At 37.3% G+C, this 14,867-nt stretch overlaps 1 protein-coding gene across 1 annotated transcript in view; it reads left to right on the top strand.

Moving 5' to 3' along the window:
- DISP1 (dispatched RND transporter family member 1) overlaps positions 1-14,867 on the top strand; it is a 73,675-nt gene continuing 58,808 nt past the window's right edge. Inside the window, exon 1 of the mRNA XM_032215874.1 lies at positions 1-430. The gene's annotated coding sequence lies outside the window, so the exon portion shown is untranslated. The remainder of the gene's footprint in view (positions 431-14,867) is intronic.

The following is a 14,867-nucleotide window of genomic DNA, read 5'->3' as shown; positions in this document are numbered from 1 at the left end:
TTTACCCCGGAACGAGTCCCGAACCCGAGGCGCAAAGAACTGTTTCGGAGGTCTTTATTTACTCTAAGCACGGTGGGCAGACTTTTAGCCGTGGACGAGGCTTGCTTTTGGCACGCATTTTCCACCTCCAGGACATCGCCACCGGTCGTTCCTTAGAACATAGCTCAGATACCGTGCTTACGGTGCCTTGAAAGCAGCTTCATCCCAGCAGTAGTTTTGTACCACCACGCTATTGCTCAAGCCACACAACCGTATATCTATGTCAGTGTACAGGCAGCCCCCTTGCTAAGCTTTTAACAATCGTCTTTTAAATACTTGCTGCGGCCTAAATGCTGGTTAGGAACTAGGGACACACTTCTGAGTTTAGCTTTTATGATTTGGAAGAAGTGCAGATTTCGATAGGGATCGACTTGTATCTCTAGCAGACAAGGTAAGTGATGCCGGGTTCCAAAAATGCACTTTTGACATTATTTTTAAATATTAACATGCTGGCAAGTATTAGAAAGGGTATTGATTTCTAAATACGTTGCATCATGTGTGAGTCTTTGAATATTGAGCTTTTCCTTGTGCTTAAATAATGCGGTCCCATTTTCTTTTTTAATCACATCATGTATCAGTTGACTTTCTAAATAGTTGCTGGGATATTATTAATAACTTGTCCTGTCTTCTGCTCTTACTGGCTGGATTTACACAGTAGGTTAAGCCATGTAGTTTTTATTGAATGAATTACATTTTGTTGTGTTTGCCTAACATGCTGAATCAAAAGCCCTGTTTTGCAAACAACATAACCCACAGTGACAAACCCACATTGTCCATAGTTTGCTTGTTTATAAGTATATATAAATGCGAATGATTTATTTAATAAATCTAGTTAAATCATAGTTTGCAATTATCCCTCTGTATCCTTAATCCAGGATAGTACTTAGTGGTTCCAGTGAAACAGACATTAGACAGACATTATTAGAATAATAAGGCTGCTTTTATATTTGTCCACAGGAAATTGGGGGAAAATAGGTAGATCAAAATGAGGTCCAATTATAATTAGGTTACCCTTTTAATCTATTAATAACATTCATATCCCTACTATCCTGTATAGAATTTTGCAAGTCTCTTGTTTAAAGTGCAGAAGCTGTGCAATCAGACAGGGAATGAAGACTGCTATTAAGCTGGAGCCTGTATTTTAGTAGCTCATATCACTTGGTAGTAATACGCATATAGATGTGAATAGTGGAAAAAGATTTATTGACTTTTATATATTGTGAAAATGCATTTGAACCTGAACACTATTTTCTAATGTTCCCTGCTGCAATTACTAAAAGCAATTTTCCCACTTTTGTGGATTTTGCACATTTTTGACTGTATAATGTCTATAAGAACATGAATGTTAGGGATGAAAAGAAGGGTAGTTCAACTATTGGAATTCTGGAAGGGGCTAGATTAGATAAGGCTGTCTGGAGGAAATTGACATCTGCTCCCCCCCCCCTGGGGTTTCTTGATTTTTTTTTGGCTTTCTCTGTTTTCTGGTTATTTGGAGACGTAATATACAATACAATACAATAACAAAGTTGGAAGGGACCTTGGAGTCTTCTAGTCCAACTCCCTGCCTAGGCAGGAAACCCTATACCATTTCAGACAAATGGCTATCCAACATCTTCTTAAAGACTTCCAGTGTTGGGCATTCACAACTTCTGGAGGCAAGCTGTTCCACTGATTAATTGTTCTAACTGTCAGGAAATTTCTCCTCAGTTTTAAATTGCTTCTCTCCTTGATTAGTTTCCACCCATTGCTTCTTGTTCTACCCTCAGGTGCCTTGGAAAATAGTTTGACTCCCTCTTCTTTGTGGCAACCCCTGAGATATTGGAACACTGCTATCATGTCTCCCCTAGTCCTTCTTTCTATTAAACTAGACATACCCAGTTCCTGCAACCGCTCTTCATATGTTTTAGTCTCCAGTGCCCTAAACATCTTTGTTGCTCTTCTCTGCACACTTTCTAGAGTCTCAACATCTTTTCTACCTTGTGGCGACCAAAACTGAATGCAGTATTTCAAGTGTGGCCTTACCAAGGCAGCACTTCACGTGATCTTGATTCTATCCCTCTGTTTATGTAGCCTAGAACTGTGTTGGCTTTTTTGGCAGCTGCTGCACACTGCTGGCTCATATTTAAATGGTTGTCCACTAGGACTCCAAGATCCCTTTCACAGTTACTACTGTTGAGCAAGGTACCACCTATACTGAACCTGTGCATTTCGTTTTTCTTGCCTAAATGTAGAACCTTACTCTCATATATTTTCATCTTGGTTTGATTTTAAGAAACGAGTGGAATGTACATATTTTTTTGTCACAGTTCTTAAGTGAATCACTGCAGTTAAATTGGTAACATGTTTGTTAAGTGAATCTGGCTTCCCCATTGACTTTTGCTTGTCAGAAGCTCACAAAAGATGATCCCATGACCCTGGGACATTGTAGTCGTCATAAATACAAATCTGTCGCCAAGTATCTGAACTTTGATCACATGACCATGGGGATGCTGCAACGGTGTGAAGTGAAAAAACTTCATAAGTCACGTTTTTCAGTGCTGTTGTAACTTTCAGTGCTGGTCACTAAATGAACTGTTGTAAGTCGAGTACCTGTACTTTTAACACAAAGGCTTTCCACTGCATTGAAAGCAACTGTAGACCCCTGTCCTCCCTTCCACAAAAAAACTGAGCTACTTTTTGCTGGCTCAAATCCCTTAAACCCCAATTTCTTATTTATTTTAATAGTTGCATCTTTGTGGACCTTGTGATTTAGTGTATTTCTCTTTTTGCAGGAAGTCTGTCTTCTCTCACTTTCCTGCTCCTGGGCTTCAGATTCCACTGAATTCCAGTTCCACTTCAAAATTACTGCTGGATGGACGGACACACACACACACACACACACACACAAACATTGGTGCTTGTTTTCTACTAAATAGTTTTTAAAATGTAGCCTTTGCATTTCTTGGAATGAGGCATTCATGAAGCAGACTGCTGTCTCCCTATAACTTGTTCCTGCTTGCTTTCTAATGTGTTGTATTGGCTTCAGGCATGCCTGTGCATAATGAGTGCTTCTTCATCCAAAAGTGTTCTTAAAATATAGGTTTTCACATTGGCACACATTCATATCTGAATACTGTTTTGCCCCTAGAGCATTTATGGCTCCAAAGTTATCCCCCTCCTCCCCTTCAAGCACTACATAAAAATGTCTCTGATTTACTACTGATAGCCTTCTGGAGTATATGTTCTCAGAGTGACTAGCAGAATGCAAAGAAAGCTGTTTCAGATCAGTTGGCTCTTTTTAAAGAAAGCTATTAAAAGGGGAACCTTAAGCAGAACTTCTTTGTATAGTTTTGATGACAGTACAGTAATCATTTTTCCTGAAGCTGAATTGCCTGCAGAAGAGCTTATTTCTCTCCTCTCCCTCTGGTTACTCCCAGATCTCCTCAAGATCAAATTTAACTAGGGAAGCTAGGCGAAATTCACCTAATATTGGATGCTACCCTTAGTCTTTTGGTTCAGATGACAATTTCTCTATTTTTTGTAGTATCTCTCAGATATAATTTCCTGTGCTGAGGCTTTTAGCAAATTTCTGGAAGGTTGTTGGATAATTCAGTAAGTTTCATCCCCTTTTTCTTTTGTGATTCCATTGTTAACTATTCTTAAAGCTTAAACTATTCTTATTCTTATTCTTGGACTGGTGGTCCAAGGATCACTGGTGGTCCAAGGATCACTGGTGGTCCGTGAGAAAATTTTGGTGGTCCACAGAAAAATTATGTGCATTTTTTATATTGCACTAAATCAGAGGTCCTCAAACTACGGCCCCTTGCCTGGATAGGTGCAATAAACATTTGTGTTGCTGCAGAGAGTCTCCCCCTTCATGATCTTTTTCTGTGGGTTGGAGGGGGGACAGAAATTCCAACTTGGGGTCTGCTTCAGCCTCCTGGTAAGGGTCTTTGGGCGAAGGCTGGAGGGAAGCGCCGCTGGTGGCAAAGAGCCGGAGGCCTTGTTCCAGTGGGACTGCATCATGGCCTGGAACTGGCTGACTATCTAAGATCACTGAGCCTCCAGGCACCAATACCTGGCCTTGCACTCCCACAGGTCTTCTCTCTGCTTGGAAAGTCTATGTTCATAGCCCTAAGTGAGGTGCTTTTGCTGAGCCTCCTTCTCGGTCAGATCCAATTTGAACTGAGCCAGCTGTTTTGCCAACTCTTTCTCGTGGTGTCTGCTAAGTTCCAACAACTGCTTCCTATTGAGGCCTTAAGGAGCCCGGGCGGGCAGGCGAGGAGTGGCTGGGAGGGGAGGGGTGAGTAGAGGCCAGTGAGGCGCTCCTCAACATGAGTGACATCAAATTGGCCACACCCACCCAGTCACATGACCACCTAGCTGATCATTAGGCAGATCATATTTAAAATAATGAATTTAGTGGTCCCTGAGGTCCAAAGGAAAGTTCCTGAGGAAAGTTTGGTGACACCTGATCTAAAGCAAGGGTTAAAGATGGATGGTTCTCCAGTTGTTGAATTCCTATCATTCTAAGTCAGAATAACCATGGTCACAGTTAAAGGATGATGTAATCTAATAACATGTAGTTTTCTTGTAGATGTTTCATTACCCAAACATCAACACTGAAGCCCCATAATTTGAATTGAATGTTATTGTTCCTTGCTGATGGTATTTTTCCCCCTTCAGGCCAAGGAATGGAGAAAGAGGTAATTTTCAACAATTTACCTTCTCTCTGTAGCTCCCATGTTCCCAGATCAGTTCCAAGAAAGACAAGAGTGATATACAGCAAAAAGATTTGGCAAAACATGCCTTAATTCCACTCTGATAGCTAAGCAATATTGTTGAATGTAATTTCTGTATTGATTTAAGATGGATTTAAAATCAATAAGAATCAATATGATCGCTTTTTCATCAAGTTTGCTGTAAATTGCTTTTGGCTATAAATATGCTTAAGGCAGATGAAAACTTCTGTTAAGTAGAAAATTAAATTTTAAATAACAGATTTGATTGTTGTTTCCTAGTACTAAACAACATATTTTGAAATCTATTGAAGGCAATTTGAAGTATTATTTTGGAAGAAGAAATATGCAACAATGGTATCCATTCACATGCACTTTGAACATATCTATGAAATACAATGAGAAATCATGGGGGAGAGGGGGTTTGGCAAGAAAATGAAACAACAAGGCCTGGTTAATTGAGCACAAAAAGTACCCTTCTTTAAATATCCAGGAATAATCTTTCATGACTGGGAGATCCTAGAAATCATGAATATATTAAGTAAGTGGCATCCTAAAATCCATACAACTATCAAGAGAGATTTTTTTACTCCAAAGGAAGTGTACTGATACAGCACCAGAAGTTTTCACAACTATAATCCTAGCCCAAATGCTCACTGTGCCTCAGGTTGGCCTATAAATGAAGAAAATCCTAGAGACAATACAAGCCCAGGTTTTTATATTCTTTATTTGCTGGACCTTCAATGCAATACTTAAGCTTGAGTCAGTACAAAATTGAGTTCAATTTTGAGATGGCCAAAATGGAACATGGTGCATGGAAATTATGGTGAGATTGGCATAGTGGCTAAGGATCCGTTTTTTTTTTACAGAGTTGCTACTACTTGTCTTAGCTGACAGTTGTCTTTCACCATAACAAAATGTTAGAATCAAAATTCAGAACATTTGGACTGCTTATAGATTCCTTATTAACTTTGGATTTTGGTAGGGTCATAAAGTTGGTGTTATAAAGATTGGCATTAGATATTAGTCTGAAGGCAACTCACTCTCTCAGAACTTCAGAAATATAATAAGACAGGGTTGCCCCTATCGCCATTATTGTTTATTATAACCTTGGAGTTATTGCTGAATAAAATATGGGGGTCAGATGATTTACAGGGAATTAAGATTTAAGATTAGGCATCATAGATTACGATTTAAGATTAGGCATCATAGATTACGAGCATTTGCAGATGATTTGGTTATAACTTTAACCCAACTAGGGAAATCTACTAAGGCCTTAATGAATATGATTAATCAATATGGCCAAGTATCTGGGTTTAAAATAAATCTAGGGAAAACGAAGATGTTAGTCAAAAATATGAACACTAATCAAAGGGAAGAATTAAAAAGAATAACAGGATGTGAGATAGTTAAAAAGGTTAAATATTTAGGAGTTTATATTACAACTTCAAATGGGAAACTATATAAGTATAATTATGAACCATTATGGCATAGAATACAGGTAGAGATGAAAAATTGGGAAAAAAAACTACAATTGTCTTTGTTGGGAAGGATAGCAGCAGTGAAAATGAATGTCTTGCCTAAGTTTTTATTTCTTTTTCAAATGATACCAATACTTTAAAAAGATGCAAATTTGCTTGAATGGCAAAAGGGTATTAACAAATTCGTTTGGGCAGGGAAGAAACCGAGAATAAAACTTAAAATAATGCAATACGTACGTGAGAGAGGAGGCTTGAAAATGCCAAATTAAAAACTATACTATGAAGCAGTAGTTTTATCAATAATTAGTGATTGGATTAATTCAACAGAAGATAGATTACTGAATATAGCAGGCATGATTTGATATACGGTTGGCATGCTTATTTATATACGACAAGAAGATGGATAAGACTTTCAAAAGTCATATATTAACGAATGCTTTATTGCGTGTCTGGGAAAAAATATCAACATAAATTAAATTATAAGATATCTATGTGGGCAATTCCCAGACATGCAATAGAGAACATAAGTATAGCACAAAAACAGGATGTAACCACATATAGACAGCTTCTTACTATAGAAAGAGGTGTATTACAGCTAAAACCCTTGAATGTAAAAGGAAAAGGTAATCCAAACATGGTTTCAGTATGGACAGGTTCAGGCCAGATGGAAAAAAGATCAGAAAATTGGTATTACGCAAGAGGAGACAATTTACTAAAACAAATTAGTGATCAAAGTCAAATGCATATAAAAGGGTTATATAATGTATTAATAGAAATGGATTCTGAAATAGAATTAGTTAAAGACTGTATGATAAAGTGGGCACAAAATTTTGAAGAACCAATACTGCTGGATACATGGGAAAAGATATGGGTAAGAGATGTAAAATTCACGCAAGCCCAGAACATGAGAGAGAACTTCAACAAGATGTTTTATAGATGGCACTTAGATCCTAAAAAATTGGCTTGCATGTATCCGAGTTTACAATCTAAATGCTGGAGATGTGATTGTATGGTTGCTACATATTACCATATATGGTGGACTTGCAAAAAGGTTAAAGCATTTTGGATAAAAATATGGTGGATTATGCAAAATATTTTTAAAAAGAGGATAAAGTTTACCCTTCAGTTATTCTTGTTAGGTATAACTACTGATTGTACTGTTTTAGAGACTAATTTTATTCTGAACCTAACAACGGCAGCAAGACTGTTGGTGGCGCAATACTGGAAGAAGGAAGATTTGCCTACTATTCAAGAATGGACATTAAAAGTAACAAACTTAGCAGAGATGGCTAAAATATCAGCATATCTCAAGGATCACTCAGACGAGAAATATAAACTGGAGTGGAGAAGATGGATTGATTATATTCAAAATAAATATGGGACTAAGAAACTCCAGATAGCCTATGATTGAAGAAACAAGGAATGACATAATTTGTTTAGAGTTAGCTTAACAAAAGAGGAGTTAAAGTACAAGTGAGGATGTTGCTAAAGTTTTTTTAGTTTACTTTAGAATATGATTGTTAAAGATTTATCCCCTGTATTTGCTCTTGGAAGTTGGGGGGGGGGGAGTTTGGGGGGGGAGATGGGTTCGGGTGGGGAGGGGAGGTAAGTATTTTTAAAAGCTTTTTAAATTTTCAATAAAAAAAGAACTTCAGAAATATTGTTAGATAAAAATTCTCAGTAACCTGAAATATAGTTGTGCATTCTTACTTGGTCTAGCATGAGGAAGGATTTTTCAGGGCCAGACACAACACTCGGATCCACCCTATTAGGTAAGTACAAAGAATCAACCATGACTTAGCGATTGAACAATAACAGCAAAAATTAAGTACTATATGCCAGTATTCCCCTAGGAGGGATATTGTTTTTGTTGCTCTTCTGATGCCTTTTTTATTGTGACCTTTATAAAGATCTCTGAAAAGACATCAAATTATTCTTTTGCCACATTTTTTTAATACAATTAGTCCTTGCTTACCAACCACAATCGATATCTTGGTAACTAAGCGTTGTGGTTGCTAACTGGAAAATTACATGACCAGAGCAGGCTTATGACTACAGTACAGATTTACAAAGGAGATGAATTACTGAAAGAGGTGTACAAAAAGCTTTAAGGAAAAAAGGTTAGGAACAATGAGATAACTGAGCAGAATAAGAGTGAGTGATCAAGCATAGGAATTATAGAAACAAATATTTATAAGGATAAGCACAAGTTCAGTGGCATTTAGTTTTCTAAGAAAATGCCCATATCCACTTAATTGCTAAAACTCATCATCAGGATTAAAAGTCTCTCCTGGGTGCCTACATTGTGTCATCACCAAAAGAATCTGTTTGAAAGATCATCTTCCATATGAATGTGACCTGATTTTAAATTATGGAAAAGGGGTACTCCTGCTTTCTAAGAAATGATAAGTGGCAGTTAAGGAAAAGGACTTTTCGATGGTGGTATTCAGTATTTCAATGGAAAAGGCAGGCTTTATTTTATTTTTTTGTGCCACTTACCTATAAAATGAGATGCACATGCTAATCTAAATTAAAAGTGAATTTGAGAAATTACAATAAAGGAAAACTCAGAATATATTATGTTTGAAAAAAAAATCATTATAGTGCTTTTCTTTCTGCAATGTTCTTGGATTCTTCTACGCTCAATTGAAGCAAATCAAATTCCCTGCAGATCAGATGACACTATGATTGGACACTTGCCATTTCTTAAAGTTCCCACCGTTCCTCATTGCAATCTTGGATTTTCCCTCAAATAGAAAAAAATTCAGTTCAGACTTCTGCAGATGTAGTAATGTTTCATTGCTTTATGGGAAACCTGTGTGATCAGAAGGCATATATAACTTGTCCTGCCTTTAGCCCCATGGGATCCTGCTTTGATAGACTAATGCAGAAATGCAGCCATGCCGATATAGGAAAAATATATGACTCCATGGCAATTCTAAAAAGACTAATGTATTTCTCTATTTTTTTAATGAGAGTTAATATATGTTTTAAGAGAATGATGATTTTTCTTTAATTGGCTACTGTTAACGGAGTACAAATTTTGCCCAACATGGCCTGGAAAGATACATTGTGACAGGCTATTGTTTACAAACACATTTGCATGTTTGTAAATCTACAGAACTTGCAGAAAAACTGCATCCTTGCTGAATGTTAATACTGGAATCAGAGACGTGGGTGATAGATAAAGTGACCAGATTTTAAGATGGGTAAAGCAGGACACCATTGATGTGGGGGGGCTCGGAGCACCTGAGCTGTAAAAAAAAAAAAGCCTTCCCCCGATTGCCTTCCCCCAATGCCCCCCACCCTTTCAAAAGCCACCCCTATCTCCAGCCTCTCCCAATCGGATCCCCGCCTGCCTCTCCTCGGTTCACCCGGACCAGGTTGCTGACGGTGGCTTGCATGGCATAGCTACAGGGAGAGCGTCGCCTGAGAGAAGAGGGCAAAAAAAAAAATTCCGACGGCTGAGCCGCTTGGCCTGGGACCGAGCCCCCTCCTCACCGCACTGCCACCACTGGAAAGCCCGAGGCCACCGGACGGCTGTCAAAAAACATTGCGCATCACCGCGCGCATGCGCAGGAGGGGAGGGAGCCTCGCCCCTCAGCGGACGCTTTGAGCGAGCCGAGTGGAGGGAGGGAAACCACTGCCCTCTAAAGGCCACATTGGGAACGACACTTCAGAGAAATAAAAACTTTTTTTTTAACGGCGTCCTTTTTAAAATTGATGATTCGGCATCTTTTCTTTCTTTTGGGAAATTGGGACTTTTTGAACACGCCGCGGGACACGGGACAAATTTTGAAAAATCGTGACTGTCCTGCCAAAAGCGGGACATCTGGTCACCTTAGTGATAGAAACACCGATGATGGGAAACAGCAGTAGCAGGAGTTGACTACACAGTTTAAGTGCTTACATTGGGCTATGGATCAAATCAAAGATCTCAGGTTAACTAAGACATTTCTTGGTACTTTTATGTTTTGCAGTTTGTTGTTGTTGTTAGTTGCGAAGTCGTGTCTGACCCATCATGACCCCATGGACAACGTTGCTCCAGGCCTTCCTGTCCTCTCCCATCCTCTAGAGTCCATTTAAGCTCATGCCTACTGCTTCAGTGACTCCATCCAGCCACCTCATTCTTTGTCATCCCTTTCTTCCTTTGTCCTCAATCTTTCCCAGCATTAGGCTCTTCTCCAGTGAGTCCTTCTTTCTCATTAGGTGGCCAAAGTATTTGAGTTTCATCTTCAGGATCTGGCCTTCTAAAGAGCAGTCAGGGTTGATCTTCTCTAGGACTGACCAGTTTGATTGCCTTGCAGTCCAAGGGACTTGCAGGAGTCTTCTTCAGCACCATAGTTCAAAGGCCTCAATTCTTTGGCGCTCTGCATTTGTTATGGTCCAACGTTCACAGCCATACATTGCAACTGGGAAAACCATAGCCTTGATTATACACACTTTCGTTGGCAGGGTGATGTCTCTGCTTTTTAGTATGCTATCTAGATTTGCCATTGCTTTCTTCCCCAGTTTATTACTTTACTGCAAGTTTGTTTGTCAGACTAAATGCATTCGACTGCACCTCATCCAGCTTAAAGGAAAAATTGAAATATTTTTGAATCTAAGATGCCAACAAAGGGACAGTCCAAAAAAAAAGACAAAAGACCTGTGTGATATTGTTTTCAAGGTTCCCCATTTGGTCAGCCTTTAGTTGCTAACTCCAGCTGAATTCAGTTCTGTAGATTTTACTGTCCAATAAATTTCCCTCAGTGTGGCATATATGTTTGTATATCTGCCAGAAGCCATGCTCCAAAAAAGAGAAGGGCAGGTTAGAACAATATCTTAGTGCAAGTCAAACTCCTATCCTCAAAGCACTATGTACTTGGGAAAGCTTGGCTGTTTCAGAGGCTGTATTTAGCCACTTCAGCTCAGCAGCAGCCCCTAGTAACTAGGAATGGTCTTTGGAGTAGTTGAACAAACTTCCAAAACATGTAACTGCTAAGATTACCTACCTTCTCACAATTCACAAGGTTAACTATTTAGTTAGAAAGGGCAACATTATTTTCCTATATGCATGTTTTTTTTCATCCTTAGGGGAAGGATTGTTTTTGTTATTTATTCTGTTTTTTTGGGGTGTGTGTGTAATTAATAGAATTTTCTGATGGTCTTTGGAATGGGATGCTTGCATTTCTTGGGAGCTGTTTAAATTTATTTAATTACTTAATATATGTTTAAAATTACCTTTTAAACATGAATTTCCTGTACTCAGATTTGATTGTTTACAACAGCTGTCACTATCAGTACAATTGAAACATTTTTAACACTGGTCGGAAACAGGTGGACCCATTCTGAAAGTTTTACGCTATGGCAACAGAAATTGTAAAAGATACCATCACATTTTGTTGAGAATGTGGTTTTGCTATAAGCTTAGTTCAGCTTATATTTCTTTTTTTACCAGAAGAAATACAAGTTTTATACAAACTTATTGGTGTATAAATAATGATAAATTAAATTGAATTTATTTCTTAGCAGACATGCAAGATTTTAAATGGTTATTTAGAAATGTTTTATTAATTTTACTTTGTTATTTAAATGATCTGCACTTATAGGCAATAAAAACTACACTGAAAATAAATAATTGTCCTAAGTTTTATATTATGTGGCCGAAGCAATTTCAATAAGGGTCTTAAATATTTCTCTCTGCATTAAATTTTGTCTGCAGTTAGTCATCTCTCTGGACAGCGTAATGCTGGCTATATATTCATCTGAATAAATGGAACGTTATTCAGACTTTTTCTTTTAAGTAAAAGAGCTAAAACAAATTCCACCATTTGTTTTTCATTAGCTCCGTAACTGAAACGAAAACATATTTAATCCTGGAGCATTTTGAAGTTAATACGCAACTTTGCTGGGGAGGTATTTAACAGTGGTATCAGTTGCAACCCAGTTACATGCCAGTGCCTCAAAACTGTCACTAAGCAAGATGTTAAATTACCTTTAATGTGCACAAGATTACAATGCATGGTAGAAACATGAAGAGATTTCAGTGAGGTGTGAGAGAGATTTGATCACTGAAACAAACACTAAAAAAAGTGCTGTCAATGAAATGCAAGTTGATTTGCTAAACTAGCTGTCTCCGACCTGGTGACCTTTGGAAATTTTGGAGTTCAGCTTCTAGAAGTTCTTACTAGCCTAGCTAGTGAAAACATTTTTTCTGATCTGTTTGTCTTTTGTGGAAGGCTTTTGAAAACAGGAAATGTAAGTTCAAAAGCCTGGTTCTGCATCATTGCTTCACTAATTAGATTTATGTCCCATCATCTACTTAGATTATTAGACAATTTTCTTCTAGCCGTATCACTTTGTCTTTATGAACAGGCCATTTTCCATTTTGCACAGCCATCTTGTCATTGCAACAAGCATGCTTTCAAAATTCCAGCATTCTTACCAGCCCCAATTGGTCAAGTGATAATGAAGGAAAGGTCAAAACACTCCCTTTGTCCAAAAGTCTGGTTTCTGTTGGGAATTATTATTTGCAGTCATTTTTCAATCAATCTAGTGCATAAAAGGTAATGAAAACAGCTTAGTTAGTAAAACTCTCTGAAAATGCTTCCTCTAATGAAACCCCTGATGTTGTCATAGGACAAAGCAACTGCATGAAAAGGGAACCTGAGGGTCAGAAGTGCATGCTGAAATATATAGCTTGGGAAAAGAGGAACTTGGAGGCAATGTACTAATTATGGCATAATGTACTAATTGTTACTGGAAATTAGGGGCACCCCATGCAGAACTAACTTTCTGGGGAAACAACCCAAGCTAATTCAGAACATTGTAATGAGGCAAATAACAAATTTAAGTAAGTTAAATCTGTACATTAAAGCAATGTTTAAAAAGATGTTTATTTATTTCAAAATGAGGGTGACATCTTTGCAGAGATACCTGGTGTGAGAAATTCTAAGAGATGCATGTTGATCAATGGTTGTCAAAAATCAGAAGAACTCTGGTGGTACATTTTCTAACTAGAAATTTTATTAAAAAGCATAAGTTATCACAATCTGCACATGGCTTCACTAGATGTATGTTGTTAGTTGGAAAAGGTGCCGTATTCATGATTTATTGTAAATTTTCTAAGCAGTTTAAAACTCTGCTGCCTGCTGGAGAGTGTCACTTAAATTCCATTATTTCTAATGAATTGAACAAATCGACAAATCTACGACAATGCAGGCTTAGAAATAGTCATTTGCATAAAAACCTCTTGAAACATATGAGATGAATCAGAAATAAGATGAAATAGTCTCAATATGGGAATAGAAAAAAGTGCAAGATCAAAACTGGGAACTGACAACTTATTGCTTCCCATATGTTTGGATTATACGTTTCCAAATCCCTCACTGTTGGCATGCTGATGATAGTTTATGGCTGTTTTAGGGTACTATGTGGCTTTCTGCTGATCTAGAGAAATGAGATTTTGATATATGAGAGCATTGGATTTTAGATTGGGACAAAGGATTAAAAACAAAAAACAGGATGAGTAAAGAAAGAATGTAAATGTAATGCACCAAAGACAAATTCCTTGTGTGTCCAATCACACTTGGCCAATAAAGAATTCTATTCTGTTCTGTTCTATTCTATTCTATTCTATTCTAAAAATGGACAAGTCATATGAAATAAGCTGTTGTATTCTGGGCTTTGTTAGGAAGTCATTGTTAACCTGCTTGCCACTGAACAGTCATCTATTATACTTAACTTCTGAGAGAGATTTGTTTTTACCAAACATTTGCTTGTACAATGAGTATAAAGTATATACTCATTATGGAAAAATATTGTGAGGATGGCCAAGTCTATTGTAGATATAGTTTCTGAATAATTAATTACCTGATAACACTTGCTAAATTGAATTATCTATCTTTTTTGCTTTACTGCTGAGAAGCAAAAATCTTCACTTATTTATCTTTATGATACATTATAAACTATTATATAAGCTGAATGCTACCGGAGCTTAAATACTTCATGTAAGTTCTAAAAACCAAAGCTAAAGTGTTTAATATTTATGTTATATTATAATTTAAATTATATTTCAATTATGTATTTATATTAGTGGCACATAAGTTATTTTTATTTTAAAAAATGGAATTAGGGCAGTTTTTGATAGACCTGTTTATATTTCTAGTATATTTGGATTTTAAACATACAGATATTAATGTTCAAGTTTTGACACTAACTGGTATGTTGAATAATGGTTTCTGTATGTTCTTTCATTATTTTCATGCATGCTTGAACCATTTTTTTCATTTCCACTTGCTTACTCTTGTTTCCTTTGTAACTATAATGTGCTTCATAATGTTTAGGAATGTGAAAATTCTTAGAGTCTAAATTTCGAGAGATGTACTCTTTTAGGCAATAAATCAGAACTGACAGCTTTCAAAAATGCATTATTAATTTGAATCTTTTAATTTTTTCCCCTTAAAGAAATCAAATTAAAGATTTCCAAGCCTGAAATAATCCAGTTTCCCCCTGAATGCAAGTTTGCCAACTAAATTAGGAAAATTCCAACTGTGCTTTCAAAGGCTAGGGTAGGTGTGAGTAAAATTCCTAAGCCTTAGAGGCGGTATAGAAATTTTCAACCTAACAAGGCCCCCAGGATCTGCTT

This window comes from Thamnophis elegans, chromosome 4 (genome assembly GCF_009769535.1).
Source record: "Thamnophis elegans isolate rThaEle1 chromosome 4, rThaEle1.pri, whole genome shotgun sequence".
Lineage (NCBI taxonomy): Eukaryota > Metazoa > Chordata > Lepidosauria > Squamata > Colubridae > Thamnophis > Thamnophis elegans.
This window is presented reverse-complemented; position numbering and strand designations above follow the sequence as displayed.